At 40.4% G+C, this 23,153-nt stretch overlaps 1 protein-coding gene across 7 annotated transcripts in view; it reads right to left on the reverse strand.

Annotated features, from left to right (window-relative positions):
* The window catches only part of sema6e (sema domain, transmembrane domain (TM), and cytoplasmic domain, (semaphorin) 6E), a 159,859-nt gene that overhangs the window by 95,567 nt on the left and 41,139 nt on the right, over positions 1 to 23,153 (reverse strand). For 4 of the 7 annotated variants that reach the window (XM_035951320.2, XM_035951319.2, XM_023276925.3 and 1 more), the window contains exon 3: positions 20,188 to 20,317. The exons of 1 other annotated variant lie outside the window; for it this stretch is intronic. The gene's annotated coding sequence lies outside the window, so the exon portion shown is untranslated. Of the gene's footprint in view, positions 1 to 5,017; positions 5,129 to 11,624; positions 11,780 to 20,187; positions 20,318 to 23,153 lie in introns of those variants that run through there. 2 more of the 7 variants (XM_035951317.2, XM_035951316.2) reach the window with 2 other exon arrangements.

Below are 23,153 nucleotides of genomic sequence, written 5' to 3' on the forward strand. Positions count from 1 at the left end.
TCTTCACAGTGTAATCTTCTCAGTCACTGTGCTGTCATAACATCACAACTAACACAAGCAGAGAGGCTGTAAGTAGGACCAGATGTGCTGGGTTGTGCTGGGTTACAGGCACAATTTAGCTAGGATGTGATGATGACCAAGGAACTTTACAGTTCTGATATTTGATTCAGAACTTTCAGAACTTTGAAACTTTCTTCATTCGCCTGAATCTTGTCTCAAGAGACTCATTCATGCAGCACAGCTGGGATTGAAACCAGTGTTGCTCTGGTGTTAGCTCTCCTCACGAATGGCACTGTCCTCCTCAACCCAGCCTCCCCGTAGAGAAAGTACAGTCACACTGATGAGAATTCATCACAGAGGAACTTCCTGTAAATCCATTATTGCAAATTCAGCACTCCCCAAACACACACAAATGCTGTCTTTGATGACTAGCAATGACTAATGGCAACTGGTCTATGGATTTCCTGTAACCAAGCTTACCCCCTATGAAACATACCGTTTAAAACTGACATATATACACCCACACTCATGTGGCAATCAAATGAAGAGGGGAGGAAAGGAGGTTGTGACGGCAGAGTAATTCCTCACATCCTTAGCCATGGATAAAGCATATTCACTGACCCTATCACAGTGCAGCAGATGAGCAGCATTGCTTTCCCAATCCCTCCAGAATGAGGCAGCTGACTACAGCTGCTGTGAGCTCAACACCACTGCTCACTCCCATCGTAGCTTCATAAAGCCACTAAAGGCTTGTAAATACTTAACAACCCCAGCCTTCTGCACATTAAATAGAGTGGTGTGACAGCTTTGGCATGCCGGCTTGTGGTGACTTAACCTGTGTGGTGTAAAGATGGGGGGGGCGGTGTTAAACTCTGAATGCATGGCTGACTAGTGGAAATGTTACAGTCAGTGTGCCAAACGACACCAGGCTGTCGTCATGGGAAGTGGCCTGGTGGAGTAAAGAATGATGTCAGCACTAAAAACGCAGTTATAGCGTACTATGCTTGTTTAAACGCAACCTCTGACCACTCTCCACCGTCCCACATTTCAATCACATTGTGGACATGTCACAGCTGTTTTTCTTGTCAAAAATCATCACTGGGCTAATAAGAATGGTTTCTTCGATACAGGTAGACAGATGGGTGACAAATTAGGTGTTTTAATAAGACGTTGGGCCCTCAAAATAGTTTCAATTCTCTTTGTCACAGATCAAAGAGCACCTAGGAACTGGGCTGAGATCATTCATCCCATTTAATGACCCCATGTGACATATATGCACATGTACAAGTACATGAATTTGCTGCATTTCAACATGCAACAATTTATTTGGGTTTTTCCTTGAAATTGTCACCTGTTTGTGCATGCAAGGAAGCAAATGAGGATTTTTTTTCATTATTTTCTTGATTAATGTACAGCTTTTGGTCCACAAAATGACAAAATTAAAGCCAAAAGAGACATCCTCAAATTGCTTATTTTGTCTAAACAAGTTGAAAACTCAAAGAGATTCAGTGCACAGTAATTCTTCAAGAGAGGGAAAGAGGAGCTGGAACAACATACTTTTCTGCATTTGTCCTTGAAAAATGACAGATGATTAATCAGCGATAAAGTAGTTGTACATTCATTTTCTGTCTGGCGGTTTTAGTTCTACTATCTTTACAAATGTACAAAATCTAAACACCAAAAATAGGCAAAGTGACTTTATGAAAAATGGGTCACTGAAAAGTCTTCACACATATAAAACAAATGTAGACATGATATGATAGTAGCTCAATTAGAAAACTGATGCTGAAATATAGTCCAGTTCAAGTTGCCAAAGTCTTGACTCCTTGTCCTCAAAAACAACATCTACACTGAACACGATAAACAGCTTCTGGGACAAGGTTTAGATAAATTAGGGTCAGCAGATTCAGTTAAAGAGGACACAGGATGAGGATGTGTTGGATGTAGAACGTAACAGCTACCCACGAGCAGAGAAGTTTTGTTGTTCTGCTCAGGTATATTTTCCTCCCTAGTCTGAACAGAGTAGGTTCCAATACTGATCATAGCAAATGAGATCAGCTGGTGGGGTTGTTATCAGGTTCTGTAACTTCAGCTGCTGGGGCTATTAGATTGGGCGCTCATATAACGCATGGGAGATGAAGGATAATGTTGCCGTGATTGTTTTATTGCCACACTGCGATCATTGTTCCCCAGCGTTAGTGGCGTCCTATAATTTCTAATCTCATTTTCCAGAAATAGTCCCGCAGAGAGGCCCCCTTTTCCTGCCATAATAGTTTTGAGGTGAGCCCCATTTACCAAATGAGCTTTTCGGAGCACAACATTCCCATTAACACGACTCACACAATCCCTTTTCTCCTTCAAACGTGCATCACAAGCTTCCCTGCAGACTCTATGCACCACCAAGCAAACGTCTCACTAAGGATTTTTGCATCTTTTCTGTCTCCCCTTAGCAAAGTTGGCAAAACCTTTCCTTTTACAAAATTACCCTAAATCCCACTAAACGGATTCATCGCACCACACACTGACACATCACATTCCCATCTTCACTCCCACTACTCTGGATATTTCCCTGCAGTCTTCGCAGTGCTCACTGGGTTGTGGTAGTGATCAATGGCCCCTGGCTGTGGGCGTCAGGGGGGCCCTGGGCTCCAGGAATGGAGGTATTAATAATGCAAGGTCCAGGCCTCCCATATCCTCCATTAGCACAGAGGAGGCGGGAGGCCCAACGGCTGATTGATTACTAATTAGATTAATTGCCATCTTTTAGAAAAGGAGGAGAATGTAATAGACTGGGGCCCTGACAAGAGCGAGAGCATAGGAGCCTGGCCGGCTGAAAAATGTCCATAGAGGCTGTTTAAAAAAAAAAGAAGGACTTTTCAGATTAGGAATGCAAGCCTCTCCTCTGAGATGCATGCACAATTCAAGAAAGAATAGCCCGAGTCTGCGTAATAAACAAGAATTCAATCAAAGTCCAACCAGTTTCCTATTACTTTATAAAAATGTCTAATAAATTGTTCAATTCTCTGCAGGCCTCTCTCTACAAAGCACCATCCTACTCCAAAATAAAACAACTCAGCTGCAGTGACCACACTGCTAACTGACGAAGACACTGGTGTTATTTGCTGTTTTCAATTGAGAGAATTTCCGTCCTCCGATTCACACATTTGTGTCTTGTTAGCTATCGCTATCTGGAAAACATGACATGACAAGGCCCACTACTCTCCAGTTTTCGTGTAATGTGTGTAATGATCGTGTTGCAGCCATTTGCTAAAGGGTGCAGAGGTGTGTGGAGATTGAGCTTCACTTAATCTTCCTGCTGTCCTTTAGAGATAAAACTAATAAAACTCACATCAAAGCTGCAGAATACACATTTTAATCTGAGCAGTGTGGGACATCTAAAAGGTAAATTAATCTGCAAATATTTTTATTAACGTCTTTTCTTCCATAAAATGTGTCTTCTGTCAACTTTAAATGTCATTTAAAGTCCTAATTATTGTTATAATTCAGTTTGGACTGAAATTGGCTTGGCCATATTTTGGACTGACACATAATTAAAAATCAGTTACTTGCCACTTAGTGTCATTGTATAACCTCCAACATGATGAATGTGATGCATATTTGTTTGAGGACATATTTATTGCTAAACTGATCAGGACTTAACTGGCAGACTGTGGGAAGTTGTTCTAATTAATTTCAACTATCCTTGGTTTCAATTAACAGCATCAAGTGTCTCATGGTCAAAAAGTTTGTCAAACGCATTCCCATCTTAATATTGAAATGAGTGGAAAACAATGCTTCATTAAAGCAGGCATTAGTCTTAAACATCTACATAATTCAAGCACACCACCAACATCAGTTCTGCAGGTATTTCTGTCAAAATTGCATCTTAATTCCCAACAAGTGGCAAGGCAGGCAGGCATGTATGAGGATCTGAGTACGAGAATAATTGGCACATTGGTATGGCCACGCTCATTACACACACCCACACTCAACATAAATAGCCTCACACTTCTGAGGGGATAATTCCTTCCAAATAGGGAGCTGCATTATTTGTCACAGCCTGCCTCTGCACCAGGACACCACAGAGAGTCGTATCCTGTTCTGCTGGTCCCTGTCAACAATGTTTAGTGCAATAACTTTACCATTTCTGACTTTTACGGGAAAAAAAATAAATCTCCAGAGCTTGTTGATGTCCTAAAATTGGTCCAACAGCAAAATCAAGGAAAGCATACTGTACAACATTGTAGGGGTCAATCCAATATTGATTTGGCCAATTATCGGATCTCGTATTCAGCACTTTTCCAGGTAAGTTTTTTGTATGTGTGTGTGTAAACATAGGTTGGATAAAAAATGTAAATATGCTACTTTGGCTCTGATGCAGTTCTCTGTCTGTATTCAATATGTTGTGGTCTTGAGCAATGTCCTGCCAGCAGCACATCAACATCTGATTGGTTATGCACCATGAGTTCTAGCCTAAATGTATACCAGATCCAAATATCAGTTCTTTGTCACCCTACTTTTACTAATAATTAGAATCAATATTGTCCCTGAAAAAAAAGATGTCAATATCCACCTCTCAACTTTGACATGATGACGTCGTTAGAGAGCTGGACCGCCAGTGATGCACTTCACCAACACAGGGTCTGCTTTTTTGATCCTTTTATCTCCTGTCCTGAATCATAAGGAGCCTGGTCTTTATCAGCATGTTTGACAGTGAGATGGGTCTTTGCGCTTTCTTGTCACAAATGAGTTCTTGAAGGGCTCTAAGGATGGAGAATATTACACCTATTAATTATTCCATTCCTCCATCCTTCTGGGAGGCAGTTCTGAGACAGTCCCAGAACAGCCAACATATTCATCCACCATTCAGAAACTATCATGAGTTATCATTGACCTTTGGATGCCTTTAGGACAAAAGTGAAACACAGAAAAGTTCAGCAGAAGATAAAGAACATCATCCTGAATTTTGCAAAAAATAACTCAGCTCTTCATACTTTTGAAAGAATGCACTATTTACCAAATTAAACATGTGATGAGGTTGATACTGCAAAGATCACTCAGAGAATGCATACCAACTGCAACCACGCAGCTTGTAAGCAGACAATGTTTTTGCCTGTGGTTTGGGGACCTGTGGCAAACACAAATAAAGATAGCATTAATTCACAGACCAAATCAGTTCAGGATACAATTTTAATGAAACCACAATAGAAGATCTGACTCAACCATGCTAAAACTACACCCACGATGACTGTCGACTGAGTTTGTCCATCTGTCTTCAGTTGTCAGTTTTGGTCTGTACCTGCTCTCCTTTTCTCCTTCCCCAAGCCCAAGGCTACCTCCCACCTCCTTCTCTCAGTCCCGTGGCTCACTGCAGTGACAACATGCTGTAGTGACAACATGCTGTGCTAATTGAAAGCGACCCTGACTCGTCCTTTTTCCAAACCACTCTGGCTGATGCCCCGTTGTTTTTCTCTCCGCCGGCGGCTGACAACTGGCCTTTCGGCTGTGGTGCACTGTAGTGTGAACTCTGGCCTCGCCGTGTCGGCCTCTCACCTCTCTCCCTCTGCAAACACAAGGCCAGGCCCAAAGCCACACAGAGTGGAAGCAAACTGCAGACTTGCACCTTTCTTCAATGCAGTGTGGTTTTTAAGCGTAGCAGAAATTCCCTGCTAAGAATTGTTTAAGAATAAACAAAACCAGTTCTCAAGGAGGTTAAGAATCGTTTTTGTCTGCCGTTTGATGCAAGTATAACTGATGCATAATATTGTTTATACAATAAAGAGAGGTTTACAATTTGAAATTCAATGAAGATGCAAACAATTCCAAGCCATCTTCCCCTGCTCGGCAAACTCTGAAGGACAAAAGCACAAACGCTAACCTAATAGATGAGCTACAGCTGCAGCACAGACAACATGATTAGATTCTCCTCATACTTAATTCCTTTATCAAAAAGTAGTGATATTCCACTAAAACAAAACGCTTGTACTTGCAGTGTTTCAGCAGAGGTGGGCTGCTCTTATCACCCTTACTGAATAGGAGTGGGGCCCATAATGTAATAGCCTAACAGCGTGCTCATAAATCACCTGAAGAGGCTGTATGCCACATGCAGTGACACTCCCAATCTGCCAACCTGTGTCTTTATTAAAGAGCATATTATACTGAAAGGCGCCTTTTTCCCCCCACAGTTGCCCCGCTATAAACATCTCAGCTCATATATTTATGCAAACACAAGATACAAATACCTTCCTCTGCAGGCACAAATACATTTCTCTGTGCTTTATATACAGAATGTATATGAATGCATCTCTGTGTGTGTGTGTGTGACACAAACAGAGACTGGCATTGTTTTTACATCTTGTCACCGTCCCTCTTCACAATTACTTCAATTGTCTCCCTCCCACTGCGACTGACGCATCAATTTGGATATATGAATGCCTATTCATATCTGATTTGCCTTAGTGAATCTCTTGGATGTTATTAGCCAAATAGTGTACATAACAAAATGTGCTGTTTGTGTGTGTGTGTGTGCTCTGTTTTGTTGATGTATGATATTTGTTTTTTTCTTCTTTCCATCCTTCCATTAAATTTGACAGCTAAATTGAAAAATGTCAAAAGCAAATGCCATGTGAACTGACAAAGAAATAGCAATAAAGTGAGATGAGGCATCAGTATAGTCCCTATATGCTGACAGAGAGGAAACGTTCATCTTCTAAGCGTGTTCAATAATTCTACGTCAAAAATAAAGTGTGTTTCATAATTTCAACATTAAGGTGCTCTTGAAAGCCTCAACCTCAATTTCTTCTGTGACGCATAAACCTTTTAATTGGCATTATCTTCATGCTCTACGGATGAAAACCTGAAAAACATTTCTTTCCAATGACCAGGTTTTTTAAATTCCCATTCCATTGTCTGAAGCTGCATCCACACCAATATTAACTCCATCCAGGCACCGCAATTACTAGTTAAGACTGCCTTTGTTTTCTTCCTGAAAATGCTTGTAGTTGTATGATGAACAATGGAACAACATGTAGTAACAGTTAATGCAAAGAAAACAAACATGGCTATCTGCATCATTATTTCCAAAAGTCTCTGTATTTGCCCATCCAGAGTAAACTGCAATACTGAAGCTTACTAACTAAAAATTGGGAAAAATGTGTTTCCCAAAGTTGCTGTTACATGGATCCTGAAACACTGGAGGAGCATGGATGCCAGGTGTAAACACAGCAGAAGTAATGTGCATCAAAATGAAAATGCAATAGTGTGGACGTCAACGCAACAACATGAAGTGGCGTTTGAATATGGAATTGAAAGAGCAAATGGTTGCGCTCTGCGTCAAAGCCTAAATCTTGATGATGTGTTTACAGATTCTACAGATCTCACAGAGATCATTAAGGGGAAATTCAAATAAGCAGCTTTCAGACAATATGTGAAAAATAAAAATATAAACACAATTTGTGTGTGTCACTGTTTCTGAAGCCCCCATACTTCAGACTCGTACCAAATTGTAGTACGGCCTGTGATGTTGTTAGTGTACCGTAAGCTCTAGTGATTTGTTAAATTCTAAAGTACTTTAATGTGTCACTTCTACAGGATTACTACTTTGCACAACAGCTTTATATAAGTGGAATATAAAAAAAATATGCAACTGAGCCATACTGGGCCATTCAGAAAGGCTTCGACACATTACAGCAAATTGTCATCTTATATTTACATATATACTTATATTTGCTCCTTGGTCTTTGAAATTACAGTTTTCGGATTTAATTAATGGGTTTGTAATCACAGCGTACCATTGCTCAACTCAGCCTAAAGAATGCTACTCATCAACTTCTGCAAGACTTTGTATGCCTACATATGATACACGCAAGTGATGAACAAGCCTCCTTGAAGGAATCTAGAATGTCAAGTCTGCCTGCTCCGAGAGCTGTGCGATTATTTGTGCCGACTAAATGCACCTAAAATTCTGCAGGCTGCCACAGCGCTTCCAACCAAAATCATGCAAATCATGAACAGGAAAAAACACTAGCTCTTTCTCCCACTCAGTTCTTGCAAACACAAGACATATCCCTTGGTAAATACCAACAGCAAAACACATCCTGCAAAGAAAGGTTCGCTGCTGAGAGACAGAAATGTAAGCAGCTCGCAAACTCAGAATAGGAGTTGTTACACTCTAGAAATAAAACACTAATGATGGGGACAGAACAAAGATGCGAGGCAGAATTGTTCATTGGAGGGTTTTCTACAGACTCCTGTGGCTCTAATCTGACCGGTGGCATCAGTCCAAAACAATCTCTGAGGACTGTCCTTACTAACAAATCTGCTGATGTAGATCTCACTGGCTGTGAACACAAAGAGCCTGAAAACTGTCTCAGTCAGAGGTTTTTCCTCGACACCTTACTAGAAAATGATGTTTTCTAATCTGTGTGATCTACAAATAGCTACACTGAACTACACTTTCAACATGACCATATGAATAAATGGTACCAAACTGGATTTAACCTCAAGTTGTAATATATAAAAACTGACATGACTATGAACTCATGGCAGCATTTTATTAAAGGCTGAAATTTATATGCTTCATTAACCTAATATTTGCTACATTTTGGACAGTTTTTGGCTGTGTGGTTTCATATTCCTGACTCTGAATTGATGGCAATATGACTGTGTCACGGTGCACAAAAGACATTTTTGAGTTCTCCCTACAACTAGCCTACTACTAGGTTGTGCGCAGAACCAGCTTGAGGTTTAGAGGGTTATAAAACTAAAAATAATTCTTTTTATTCCAAAGGTCTCTGGGTTGGCAAATAGCAATGAGTGGGTGCATTATGCACAAAGATTGTTTTTGTAATAAAATAATGCAGTAGCAAGCTTTTCTCACTGGGAGATTTTCAGTTATCCTTTGCTTTTAGAGACATTTACCAGCCTCAACACTCTTGTAGAGGTGTGCATAAGGACAGTGATTGATATGTTACAACACTGAAATGCACTTTAGTAAAACAGATGTGGCATCTTCTGTTATTGTGGCTCTGCTTATACATGATCTTTTTTTTTCACATCCCTAGAAGATGGTAACTGCTACAAATGGTTTGCATCCTTGAGCATGACAGATAGATATAATCACTACCCCAGACCAAACACACACACACACAAGCTATGATCTCAAATAGATCACAATGTAACACATCCTTCCCCTCCACCTACACCACCTCAGTCTCACCTGATCCAGCACTACACATCCTGTCAAAAACTGGTCAGCACATGATGTGTGGAGGGAGGGTGAGATAGCTGAGCTCCCACTGCACACATTTTGTGTCTTGACAATACAGATCAAACACAGTCTCACAGCAGTTGAGGCTGAGCCGCTGTTTGTTATCTTGTGTGATGTGGAACGTGCGACATGTAGACGTGCGGTGAAGGAGAGCGAGGCAGACAGGTAATCCAGGATTACAGCACTGACATGTCATTTCCGTGGACGTGTTATTCCTGCTCAATCGTCTTTTGTGTGGAAACATAGGGTGCAACCCCATCTGTCTGCTCCAAACTCTCCTCTGGCACCCATCAATGGCGCACCGTGGACCAGCATAGACGACGAGATAATGAGCTCCCGTTGCCTTGTCAACGCTATCCCTTTTTTCCCCGACAGCCACACTCTTAAGCTCCCGTTTGCCCGTTTCCCGGTGTGCAGAGCCATTCAGTAAACAAGGTATCTAGATAGTAAATGAAATTTCATGTTGTCTTAAAATCCCTCCAACAGGTCTCGAAACATGGACAATCCAACAAGCAGTGTGCCGAATTTAACTGCTTGTAAGAAATCTTAACACCAACAAAATGTCTCAAGCTTCAGGAAGATAGCGGTCAAAGTTCAGATACAATCTCAGTGCAAGTAGCTAATAACAACTGAAGTGACAGAGATCGCCTTTTGTGTTTGAAGCACCAGACAGATGTACTTGTCCTGCATTTGGCCTAAGTGGCTCACTGAAGCCGTTTCATACTAGAAAGGTTTAACTACAGTGATATTTCATTCTTAAAGAATGTTTTCAATTTGAGTGCTTATTCTCAGAATTGTCTTCAAATGAGCCTTCAGACAGGCTGCTTCATCTTCTTGGAAATTACAGACACTAGTCATGTTAAATGGCTTTAAAAATGAAGCCATGGATATTTCAATGGTAAAATGGCCAAATAGAAATGCTGCATTTCAATAAGTTTTGCATTTCTTTTATACTTTTCCTTCCTTTTCATTTTATGTATCAATCATTCCCTTCCTAAATCATTCTTTGCTTTTGCTCCCTTTGTCATATGGTCATTCTTGTTTAGTTTGTAGTGTTGGTGTTCATTTTTCTAACAAATGTGCTGCCACTTTAGCTGGGACTCTATCACAAAAAGAAGATTTCAATGTGAAACCAGCACCCTGGTTGAATAACAAACGGATACATAAAAGTAAAAAAAAAAAAAAAAAGAGAGGCTAATAACAAGAAGACATATTGTTATACTGGTCTACAGCTCAAGGTCTACTGGCCACATAACCTGGCAGCCCAGGAATATGTAAACACTGAACGTTGGTAATGACCTTAGTGTAGTAACTGTAGACTGACTAATTTTATATATATATATATATATATATATATATATATATATATATATATATATATATATATATATATATATATATATATATATATATATATATATATATATATATATATATATGGTGAAACATAAGGTCTGCACAACAGCAAGCAAATAAGGTCAGTAATGCCTGCAATCTAATTTGTTCTATATTGTGGATTTGTTCTATACTGAATCATCCACTGATAGCCCAAGTATATGTGTTTGTTATCTTTACATTAGTATGATTAATCAAGGAATGGCTGTAGAGACATCTAAGATCAATCAGAACATGAACAAGTGAACATAGGTTTCTAGGTGTAAATTCAGTAGAAATGTGTTTGGTTTTTTTTTTAAAGAAAGTGTATTAGTGTAGATGTATCCTATATATCTACCAATATGCTTGTTTGTGTATTTGCATTTGTTTAGTATTATGTTTCTTGCTGCTATATTGTTGTCTCTCCCCGTCACCCTTACCTCAACTGGTCAAGACAGACGGTCACTCTCCCTCAGCCTGGTTCTGCACAAGGTTTTCCTCCCTTAGAAAAGCATTATTTTTCCTACCCTGGGTTGCTAAAGACTTTTTTAAAGGAAACTACTGGATTTACTGGGTCTTTCCTTCTAATATAATATTGTAGAGTCTTCACCTTATTTTTTTGAATGACAATATACAAGATGAAATTAAACTTAATTACCTTATTAACTTTTTACTAGATAAATGCATTTGCTTACTGTCACTCTTTGTGTTGTTCAAACTGTCATGACAGTCACTGTGGAAAGGTCTGGGTTTATAAGTCAGAGGTTGTGCAATGAAACCCTCCTTTAAAAAATGACTACACAGAAAAATTTCAGTCATATTTTCTTGTGTGGTTACGGTAGTTTTTACTTTGTAATCAAATTCGTTTTACAATCATCTACAGGAGACTGTGACGTTAAAGGTGGACTTGATCATAGGCTCATACAGAGTTACAGACAATGTTTAAGACAGAGAAAAATAGAAAATAGAAATAATTACTTACTCATTTCCCTTTCCATGCTGGTGTCAAGTAAAAGCACAAAAGCTTGTTTAAGTCCAAAGGTTTATTGAAATAAGGCAGTTTTCTTTCTGGTTTTAGAGCTTTCTTCTGTCCCTCATCAACAAATGGGTGGTTTGAGGAAGAGCTGGCCCGCATTCCGTACACCATCTCCACATATATATCATGACATTTCCTGTAGAGTGGCATTCTCTCCCCTACCTGTCTGTCACTGTGCTGCTTAACAAAAGAGTGTCAAATTCCAAAACACACTCAAGCACAGTCTGCCAGGATGAAGTAGCTACTTTCAGCTAGAACATCAGACATTTCAGTATCTGCTTTGTTTACAGGCTTGCTAAAACCACTCTCTGAAATGATGCCAGTTTCGTCTTCATCTATAGGGGAAATTTGCGAGTCTTTTCTGCATCCAAACTGCCATATCTTCTACAAGCGTTTCAAAGCACTGTTGTCTGAACTTACTCTTCAAACAACCACTGCCTGTGTAATTCTAGCCGACTCTTTTATTAATAAAATGTAAATTGGTGGTCGGGTTATTCAGTCAATATTTATAGTGCGTTGATTCACATTTTTGCTAATGTCATTTTTGAAGGAAAGTTACAAAATCAGAAATGATTTCCAAGACATCCCTGCAATCATCCTTTAGTATATTTAGTGTTACTTTACAGTAAGTGCAGTAGACGAGTTCTTGCACAGCGTTTACTCAAGGTAATATTTCTCTCCCCATCTGCCCTCCCTCCCAACTGACTCTTTATTCCTGTTTGAACAAAAAATTATATTTCCTTTACAAAAGCAGCTGCTAAAACAAAGACAATAAGAAAAAAAAACAGCACTTACTGATGTCTATCACACATTTTCTTCTCTGTGGCGCTCAGTCAAAGCCAAAAAAAATAGCTAACCTCTCACCTGCTTTTGTAAGAGAAGCTCAAAAAAGCTGTTCTGCATAATCCATGCAGTGAAAATCAGATTCAAAATCGAAATGATTCCAAACTGGCACATGTCCAGCAGGAGCAGAAGACCCGTTTAAAAATAGAGCAGTAAGGAGGAGAAAAAATATCAAACTGCAACAACTCTGGCTTCACAGATCCTCTAATTCAGCACACTTATTTCAAAAACCTTGCTTTACTTAGTCCAAATTAAATCTGAATCATGACATCAGTGTGAACAAACTGTAAACACTGAGCGGTAAATACATAATGCCAGTCAAAGCCCTTATTTTCCACTCCCACAGAGTACTTTGCCAACTGCATGAGTCATGACGGTTAAATGAAAAGATGGCTCGACCCCTTCATGTTTCTTTGGAGGGTTTGTTCATTAATGATTGAGGCTCAGCCCTATGTCAACATGCTGGCTGGTAGCAGCGCAGGCCAGAAGGGACATGAGGTGATGCTTACACCCACCGCCATGTCGTGGCCTGGCAGAGGCCTGCGCTTTGGAAAGGAGACTCACGGAAATCAGTGGGGATTGGCTGGGCTTCACTCCTGCCTCAGTTTGGTAATGGCTTTCCAAGTTTGGGGCTGCCATTTGTCAGCCTGACTGATATCCGCGCCATCAGCATCAATCTCTTTCCATCATCCATCTCTTTACCATCAGAGAAAAAGTACAGTGCTCCGGTGTGTTGGACCAGATCAGCGTGAATGTTCTCCAAGAATCAAGCACACAAATTGAAAAACCACTTGAACCCTCAAACTTGCAGGCACGAAAGGACATGTACAGGGTATTGTGAGAATAAGGGAATCTATTTACTGCAGGAGATAGAGAAAACAAAAAGGAAAAACTTGGCATTCTCACTTTTTACAAAATAGAAGAGTATCAGACATGGCCAAAAACCACAGAAAGCAAGACGGGCTGTTGAGATACTTTGCTCCGATTCCTGGAACATTTTCTGTAGTGTATGAAAAAACAGGGGTCTGTCTCTCTTCTCTCACTTCATTAAGTGATTCTTATTGAAGCCTTGCAAACATGATCCAAACAGGAAACACTAAGTCTCGGGAGAGAAAAGAGAAAGTAAGCGATTCTGCCTATGTAAGAGCGTGAAAAGAGTGCGTGAATGAGGTGTGCAAGTGAATATAAAGTAGCAAAAATGTGAGGAGGGTAAAAGAATAAAACATAGTTAGGGAGCGACAATGTGAAGGGAACAGCTGAAAGAGGTTGCAGGGCCCCAGGTGAGCCCTGTGGTGGGTCATTTCACAGCCCTGTAGGCAGACTAACACTGACAGGTCAGCTGGAAGACTCACTGCCAAGAGAAACCCTTAACGGAAAGAACAGGGCACAGGGCTGTGACTCGACACATAGTCTCACACATAAAAACAGTACATGCAAACACACACACCTCCCTGCCTCCGCCACAAAATAATTTCCTTTTCAATCTGCCACACAATAACCTAGCCACTGTTTATTGACCTTTACCATGCCGCTTTTCACCAGGCAATCGCTTCCTTGGCTCAAGGCACAGAAATATAGCTCCTTCTGCTCGACTCGGAGCTGTAAATCTACCAACGTGCAACTGGCTTTCATACTCGCTTTCACAGCTCAGGACACACCAGCATATGCGGTGAGCGCCCAGGGGAGGGAGTGCCTCTCTGACAGCTACGATGATTGGATCATCAAAAAAGACAACTCGATGTTATAACCATCATTAGTGCAGTAACAAATCAATTAAAGGGAATCACTGCACTAAAGGCCTCATGCACAAGAGTGCCTTACAGGTATATGCCTATACAGTCAGTATTTGCAAAATGGCATTTGATGGTCAGTCTCAGAGTGGAATGGCCGCTAGCATCCAATTTCACTCAAAAAATGTTAGTTCTAAATTGTCTGAATTAAGATAGGGTCTTAAGCAAGGGCCTTGTAAATAAAAGTGCACAAGTAAAGCAAGTCAAACTGTTGCTCCCTGACGGATGTAGTAAAATTCAAGCTATAAGCTTTGCTGACCCTGGTAAAAAAAAAATCTAATTTTAAAGTGACACATTTAGCCATCAATTAGCAACCAGAAAATGAACTGGCGACAAACTTAGTTTACTCTTTTTTGGTAACTAATATTTGCTGATTCCACCTTCTCAAGTGTGACAATTTGTCACTTTTGTCTGCCTGTAAAGAGCTGCAAAACAGAATATGGGTAGTTACATTTAGAATGTCTTCATAAATCAGACCATCTGGAGATCTGGGAACTTGATGGACACCATCAACTCCATGCAAAACCATATCAACTAACAGTATGCTCTAACGAAAAAGACAGAACCAAGGATGAAATACAAATACAAACATTTGGAACTTATAATTATGAATTTATGGCCAGAGTTCTTGAATATGCTTGAATATACTTTAATCTCAACAGGTGAAATAAAGGCCAAATGAAAGTAAATTAATAATTCATCTCAAACTGACTCCAGGAGCAATTTAACCAATCAATGGTTTAATTCTTTGGAGACTTTTGCTGTTTGTTTCCAAGAGATTTGGATGCTCTTTGTTGTTTTCAGGCATGAAAATTAGAAGCGGTGAGGCGGTTGCGTTGGATCCGTTGAGGTGGCAACCTCCCGCCGTTGAATGAATGCTGGTGACAGTGCGAGTCCTATTTGGCTGACGAGCAGCGGGGAAGCAGGTGGGCAGGCTGCAGCTTATCTGCCAAAACAGCCGGGGTTACACCACACCTCCTGCCGCAACAACTGCCACAACTCAACGACCACACGCAGAGAGAATGAGAGGATAGCGACATGAAGGCAGAGACGAGTGAGACAGAGTGGTAGAGATATGGTAGGCTCTGGGAAGGTATCAGCAACTCACAAAAAAAAGCAGCAGAATCATCAGATCCTGTCATCTACATTAAAGTGCTATTTTTAGAGAATATAATGCTTCAGTAACAATATTTATCATTCGCGTTGGGTTGAGTATCAATATGATACTAGCTCCAAAGTGGCATCGAAGTTGCTGATCATATGCTGTACGTTTCCAGTGCCTTTAAACAAATATAAACCACATTCCTAAGATAATAAAGTACAATAAAGAATGTTAAATGAACAAAACACACTCTAAAATTAGATCACAAAATTTCAAATCAAAGTGGAACCACAGGAAAATGCGACCAAACTTTTGTAACAACTTTGAATACTTGGCATTTCAAAGTCAAATAAAATGACTTTTTAAAAACAAATCAATGATAAATTTTAAAAAAAATGAAGCTATAACATTCTAACTGCAACACACACTTGAGATGAATGTAGATATTCCCAACCAAATTGTAAATGATATTGTATCTTATATCAAAATGCGGATGCCTTGCAAACAACAGCAGAAAAAAGAAAATGGTAAGGAAAAAAGGACTAAAAATCTACAAAAAAAACCCATCTCATATCTTTTGCTTTCTGTGCCTATAACCTGGGTATGACATTTGCTTTGTTCACCCATATTTGCCTGAAAACCCCTCTGCTGCTCTCATCTCCCTGGAGCTGGCTGAGTCTGCTGCAACCTGCCGTCACTCCACCAGGGGCATTGCACCTTCCCCAAAATCATCTCTAGGACTTCTGAAGTGTTGACTAAGCAGCTGTGGGCTCACTGTCAGGAAGCTCTGCTGGGTTTTGTTTAAAAAAAAAAAAAAAAGTGTGAATGTGAGATCCCGGATGTCACTTTAATTGAGACCTTGATACTGCAGTCTGAGTAAAATGAGAAAATTGTAGGGCAGATAAGGCAACATTACACCTGTGTGAGGACAGCTGATTACATGGTGGCATCATTCTGAATGAAGCCCAAAACAAGGACTTTATCTGCCTAAATGTTTCGATAATGCACCCAAGTCACGTTTCTTACAACACAGAGGGAGAAAATCATTATCCAAACAGAGAAAGGGTCTCTGTCCAGGTCTGTCTGCTGCATATAAACAGAGACTGTTCTTCTTTCTGCAGTGTAACAACATTACAGCAGTCCTCCTTCTGATTGATGAAAGTGCCATGTCTGCAAGCGCCTCTTTTACATAGCGGAGAGCCTCCCCTGCAGCCTGCAATTCATCATCTGACAGTGGGATGGCTGCATTCATCTTAATGCATTACAGACCCAAACAGGTCCCAGGTCACACACTGTTGCCATGAATTCCTATGTCTGTTTCTAAAGGGGGAGGAGAGATGAGATGGCTAGGGAGTTTTTTTTGGGGGGGTCGCAGAGAGATATAAGCAGAACAATACTGTCACTTTAATGTTCGTATCACCTTACTAACACTACCTGCATCACGACAGGCCATCAATAAACAGTGTCCTCAGAGACTGGGTTGTTTTACCAAAGTTAAAGGATAAATCCACCAAAAGACATTTTACCACTGTGACAAACGATTGCTGGCAGCGAAATCTGCATTGCTCACCCAACTTTCATGTCGACTGGTGTCCGAGCATTAAAGGCGATATCCAGTTTTACACATAAAGGTGAAAAATTGCGATTTAAATTCAATTGACCCTGATGATGTCACCAGTTCTTGTAAAGTCCTTATTTGAGACATGGAATGTGCAACATGCCTAGAATTATCAATCTGTTGAAGTAATGTTTTTCTGTCATTTAAATTTAAGCTGCTTTTACAGTCATGTTCCTCGTTGCTGCGTTTAGAGAGACCTGATGTGACAAAGTGTATTTGGTGTTGGATTGTAATCGAATGTGTGTCCATATCAAGAATAAAATATAATTACAAATGAAGTTCCACATATGTAAACGCAAGCAACTCTCTTGCTTTGGAGACGCTCATATGGATCTAGCTGCTGTTTGATGCTGCAGATGTGTATTAAACTCAGAGAGACTTCTAAAAACAGCTTGAAGTCTGCACTTGCCTATCTGGTAACACGGCTACATGCAGTTCAGACATGCTGCGTTGAAAGTGATATGGAAATGTTACTAGGTCTGACCCAGAAAGACTGTTGTTGTGACTTTTATGGAAAGGTTACCAAAGTGCTCATTCATACATGAAACCAACATGTTCAGATGTTGTAAGATTAATGAAAAGAAGTACATGTCTGAAAAGGAGTTGTGATTCAATCTCTTGCAAACCCACAACTTTTTGACAGAGTAACATTGATTATTGATCATTAGCAGATTAACCTTTTAATGTTCCAGCCAATGAATGAACGTCACAGCATCACTTTGATATTTTTTCAGCAGGACATTACTGACCAGAGAACATAGAGGGGCTAAGGGGGTGGAGAACCATGAGCAAGCACATTTTTCCTCATTTTAAGCTGAAGTTAGACCATGTCAAAATGTTGCTGCTGGATACAGAGCAGACTGCTGTGTAATTCTGGTGAGAGCCATGCAAAGTAAGTGGCAGCTGCTGCTGTTGTCACTTGCCAGTCTGAAAGGGCCTTAAGTCAAAATTCTCACAGGGTAATTTAAATACACAATAATGCAAAGCAATCATATGGAGATTGGAGTCAGACACAATCATGCACAACTATAATTATACATAGCCCAAAACATAACAAACATGCCTTTAAGCCGTTTAGGTTTACTCGCTATGACTAAAAGAACCTTGATTGAAACCAATTTATGCTCATTCTCTGTGGTTGTTGTGCCACACGAGTAAATTAAATCCCTACATAAAAACAAGCTAAGCATCACAAAGTGATGGCATCTAACAATGTAAAAGGATTAGCCTTTTCCTTAAACACATGCATGCGCTCTCCCCATTACAACCTACTGAGCTGAATCCAGGTGTAACTTCACAATCCTTTCTTAGCTTCAACTACTGTACCAGAAGCTTATGTCATGAGGGACTTGCCCCCTCCACTAAAAGTGGAGGGGGCAAGCTAAAAGCCTTAAGAAAATAGTGGAAGCAGAGAGAATACTAAGTGCAAGCATAAGTGTATAAAGGCTAAATGTCATAATATCACACCCTGAAAAACAAATTACTGTTTTTTGCTGTAATGCAGATTTTGAATGTGATACATTTCATGTAACGCACTGCCAAACCTCTAACCACAGCCATATCTGTTCAAAGTGCAACTGTTTATGAAAAATTAAAAATGTGATAGAAAGTATCTTGACTGAAATTATTTCTACCACCAAAAGCTACTTTTTGACCTTTCTTCAGTTTAGTTTTCACATCACTCTCCAAAGCATACACACGGTAAAGAGTGTGCAGTGACCCTAACAGTCCAAGACAGATCTCAGGCCCACACACTACTTATAAATAAAAAACAAAGCAAAAGAAGATGTCAAACATCCAAGATGTGGTGAATCAAGCAGAAACTACCCCTATGAAAGATATACACTTTTGCTAGAAATCTTTACAGGAAAGGAGAATTACCACGATGGGTTTAATTAAATTAACTCAGGGCTCTTCCATAGGATACCACACAGTGACAGTATCTGCTACCTATGCTACTGAATAACAAGGGCATGAAAGCAAAGCGTTTGCTTCAGCAAATGTGTAAATACTTGTATTTTCTTGCTTGGCCTTCTCTTCTTGGCAAAAGTAGGGGAGGGGTTGGGGGGTAATTGGCATGCAAGCTTCAGCAGGGCTGTTGGATGAGCCAGGTCCCGAGCTGGGGCACAAAGCACAACGGCTCCGCTGTGCCCACAAAATTAGTTTAAAGCTGTGAATCAGCAACAGGCTGAGACCTGTACAGTGCTACTGGTGCCATCCATCACTGCAAATCCATTTCTCTGGCAGACCAACTGAGCCACACTATCACCCCCCACCTCCCACACAGCACAGCACAGCAGCAGGTAGGAAAGAATTCAAAAGACAGTTGTTGTGATGGGACAGTTTTTTTTTCAATACTGATGCAGATGTTTTTTGGGCTGAAGTTGCTAATGTATTTGATAATTGTTTGTGGATCTTTAAGTTTATCCATCCACACAACAAAAAATTGCTTTGTATTAAAAACTGTCTGCAAACATTTATCTTTGCCAAGGTGAAAAACCCTCTGTAAAACGATTTAGATGAAAATAGACTACTATTCACTAGGGATGTATCATTCCTACTTTTTGGCCTCCAATACTGTTTCTAACATTTAAACTTGGATATTGGCAAGAAGCAAACACTGATAGAAACCAGTGTTATATTTTTGTGCATACAAAGTAACATGAAGCTGTAGCTCCAGATCAAGGTTTATGGTAGTGTTTTACAGTGGTGTCTTGAACAAACACAACCTCCACTGACACAAGACATTCAGGGTAAAGAACAGACATTTATTTTCTTTTCCACAGAGCTAATGCTTTACTTGCTGTGTGGAATAATATAATTTAATAGTCAAAGCTATTGTATTGGTCATCAAACTGAACTGATCACAGATAAGATACATCTGGATAGTGTGGCTTCCCATGTCAGTTTAACAATTGTAAGCAAAGTTTTTCGATAACATACAGTAAGAAACCATATTTACTATGAATCAATCACCTCTCTCTACTACTACATTTAAACTAAAGCAGTTATTGACCCAACCAAGCTATTTCAATATTGCTGTAGTGAAAGCTGAACCTTCAGTCATGTGGTAGGTTATGCACCAAACAAACTGATCTGACCCCAATTAAAGAGAGCTGAGGTTTATCCTGGAGGTGTATGCAGGTGTGGACTCACCGCTGTCCAACTATGTGAAGAAGTCAACGCTGACACTGGAGGAAGACAATGGTATGGATAAGGGGATGGAGTTGAGGAAGCTGGGGGGGGGTGCCAGCTGATCGAATCTTCTCATTAACTTTCTCCAGGCCTGCGGAGAGATATAAGAGGGGGAGGGGGAAGCGGGGAGGAGGCAGTAGGGAGGATCGGTTTAATGAAGACTCCTGCTGCGAGAGTTCGTCTCGCCTACGGTGCGGCCCTGTGAATAAGCCTGGCAGACAGATGGGCTGAGGAATTGATCAGTGGAGACAGTCCACAGAGACCCGCACAGACTCGGAGGCTGTGTATTCGTTGAGGTGGAGTACACAATCAAGGATATCAAAGACGATGAAATGTCACTGGAATTTACTGCCAGTGGGAGGAAACTCCACCTACAGTAAGAAGTGCAAATGCACAGAAGTACACTATCTAAATTGGAGTTTCATTTGCACTGACAGCAAGGGAGGGCCCCAAAACATCAAAACCAAACAGCTCACGCTTATTATTTATCAGACTGGCATGTCTTGAACACTGAAACACAGAGAGGACTGCTGAATCAGTCCTTGAAAGATCTCCTCAGACTGCTGATTCTGAGGCTATTTGGTATCTTGGCCCCACGTCTCTGTGTTGTTCTTCTGAGAGCTGTCCCACTTTCAGCCCATGCTCTGTGTGGCATCTATCTTTCACACGAGTGACAACACCCCCCAACCCTGCGCTGCCACTCTCATTTTCATCGTCTATTGTTCCAGGCTCAGAGATTCAGCCCGGCACAGCAAGTCCTGCAAATTCTGTCATCTCCGCAAGCTCAATACTTGCCTGCACTGCTGATAAGCAGCCAAACACTGAGGTGATGAATAAATCACAATACAGCACACACATGCTTACTGAAACCAGGAGGAGGCATATTTATTTGGTGTATTTTTTGATTAGTTTAGAGATTTGGAATGAATTTTGGTATACAGCTTCATGCCGTATCATTTAGTTAAGGTTTAAAGATCGCTGTGGGAATTAGTGTGAATCACGGTTTGCCACACAGAAAGCAACTGAACAAAGCAGAATATATCCACATTTTTAGATAATCAACTCTATCAATTATAATTTGGTAAAGAGAGGGACTTCAGTTCTTTTCATATCTAGTCTACAACAATTTATTGCCTATGATCAGGAAATTGTTAGGTACAAAAAAACAACTCTGGTGCATTTTTTTCCTGAAAAGACTAACAACAGGAAAAATTGAACCCTCCTCCTGTTCTCTGAATAGGGCCAGGAACTCTACAGCCTTTATTCTGATTGTTCTTTTCTTTGCTGCAGCTGCCCACATTCTGCTTCATGTAGTTCTTTTTTCGTCAAAAAACAGAGGGTTCTCTGAATGCTTCTAATGTTTCATGCAAAAATAAGGTTGAGACATTTTAGGCTTAAGTTAGAACTCAACAGAGCAGCACGTGTACCAACAAAGAACAAAAATGCACTTCACAAATCCAATATTCTTGCTGCCTTTGTTGTCTGCAATGTCTTTTCTTTCAGCTCTGTGCTTACCGTCCTGCTTGTCATACAACTCCTTGGGCCCAAAGACTAAATTTATCAGCTGCTTGTGGAGAGCAGTGATGGAGAGTGAGTGAATATAGATCTCTTTGATTAAAACTGTAACATTTTTAATACAAACAAGACGCATTATAAAAGATCAAAAAAAGAGGAAGCATTATTGATGACATGTCTTGTATTTTGAGGAAATTTGAACTTTGTGTAACAAGTCATTTGAAATCCGTCTTTAAATTAATGTCTGCTGCGTAGGACACAGCATTACATAATTAAAAAATCTGATTCTCTTAACAGTGAATCAGCCTGTAGCCATATTATGAAAGGTTTTACTGTTTTAAATATCATCTCTGTGGTCATTTCTGAGAGGAAGCCACTGCTACACCTCCTTAAAAATGCAGCGAGTAGTTTGCACCTTAAAATAGTAGTGAAATAACTAGTGAATAATTACATGAGCAGTGCCAATAGTCATAGTAAATTATAATACAAGATCCAAAAAAAGTACCTAAAATGGCATAAATGTGTTTTTTTTGGTTTTTTTTTTTTTTTAAAGTTTTTACATTTAAACATGTCCTCTTCAAATAGGGGATTCTATTGCAGCTCCTGCATGGCTTACTGAGACAGGGTTGTGGGCGTGTGACACTTTTCTTTGACATTTGTCAAAAGGACTGTAACGGACCTGGCAAAGAAAGTGCATCGAGCATGACAGATTCTTGTAGTTAGATCTGTGGTGCCCCAAGGGCTCCGACACCTCCTACAATTCAGGCCTAACACTGTCACTATGGTTACCACAGCCTGACACCTCTGGCAATGGCAAATACACTGACCACAGCGGAACATCTGAGACGGCCCTGGCAGAGCCTGTGTGCATCGTCACACAATAAAGACCTCAGGGCATGAGGGAACAGTCACTGAGAGCCAGTTACATTTAAAGAAAGTGAAGAACTTCATGGACAAACATGGCTGAGGGTGAAAAGGGGGACAACACTGGCAGGGTGTCCATCTCCAGCTGGCATATCGTGGAATGTTAATTAGGCCTGCAATAACAAGACACCATCCTCTTAAATGTCACATCCTCGTGAGGAGAGCAAGGAATGGTGAACTTTTGTCAGGCAAAAGGTGCCGTGTTTTGTTTGCGTTTGCAGCGGCAGTTTCTTTTCTGTTCTCTTTACCCCAAGCCTTTTCTCTTAGCATTCTCCTGCTCCTTCTCACAGCCCTTCTGTTATGCTGTTTACTCTGTGATGAATGGCTCTATTTCAAGTTTAGCTATTTTTTTGTTTTAGCTGGAATAGATTACAATCTGTGCAATTGTGCGGAAACAAGATTGATCTCACTTAAAAAAAAAAAAGACGGGGAGGGGGCAGTGGAGGAAGGAAAATATAGACTGCAATGGCACTTTGCTTTAATGTAGA

Source organism: Amphiprion ocellaris, chromosome 9, assembly GCF_022539595.1.
Source record: "Amphiprion ocellaris isolate individual 3 ecotype Okinawa chromosome 9, ASM2253959v1, whole genome shotgun sequence".
Lineage (NCBI taxonomy): Eukaryota > Metazoa > Chordata > Actinopteri > Pomacentridae > Amphiprion > Amphiprion ocellaris.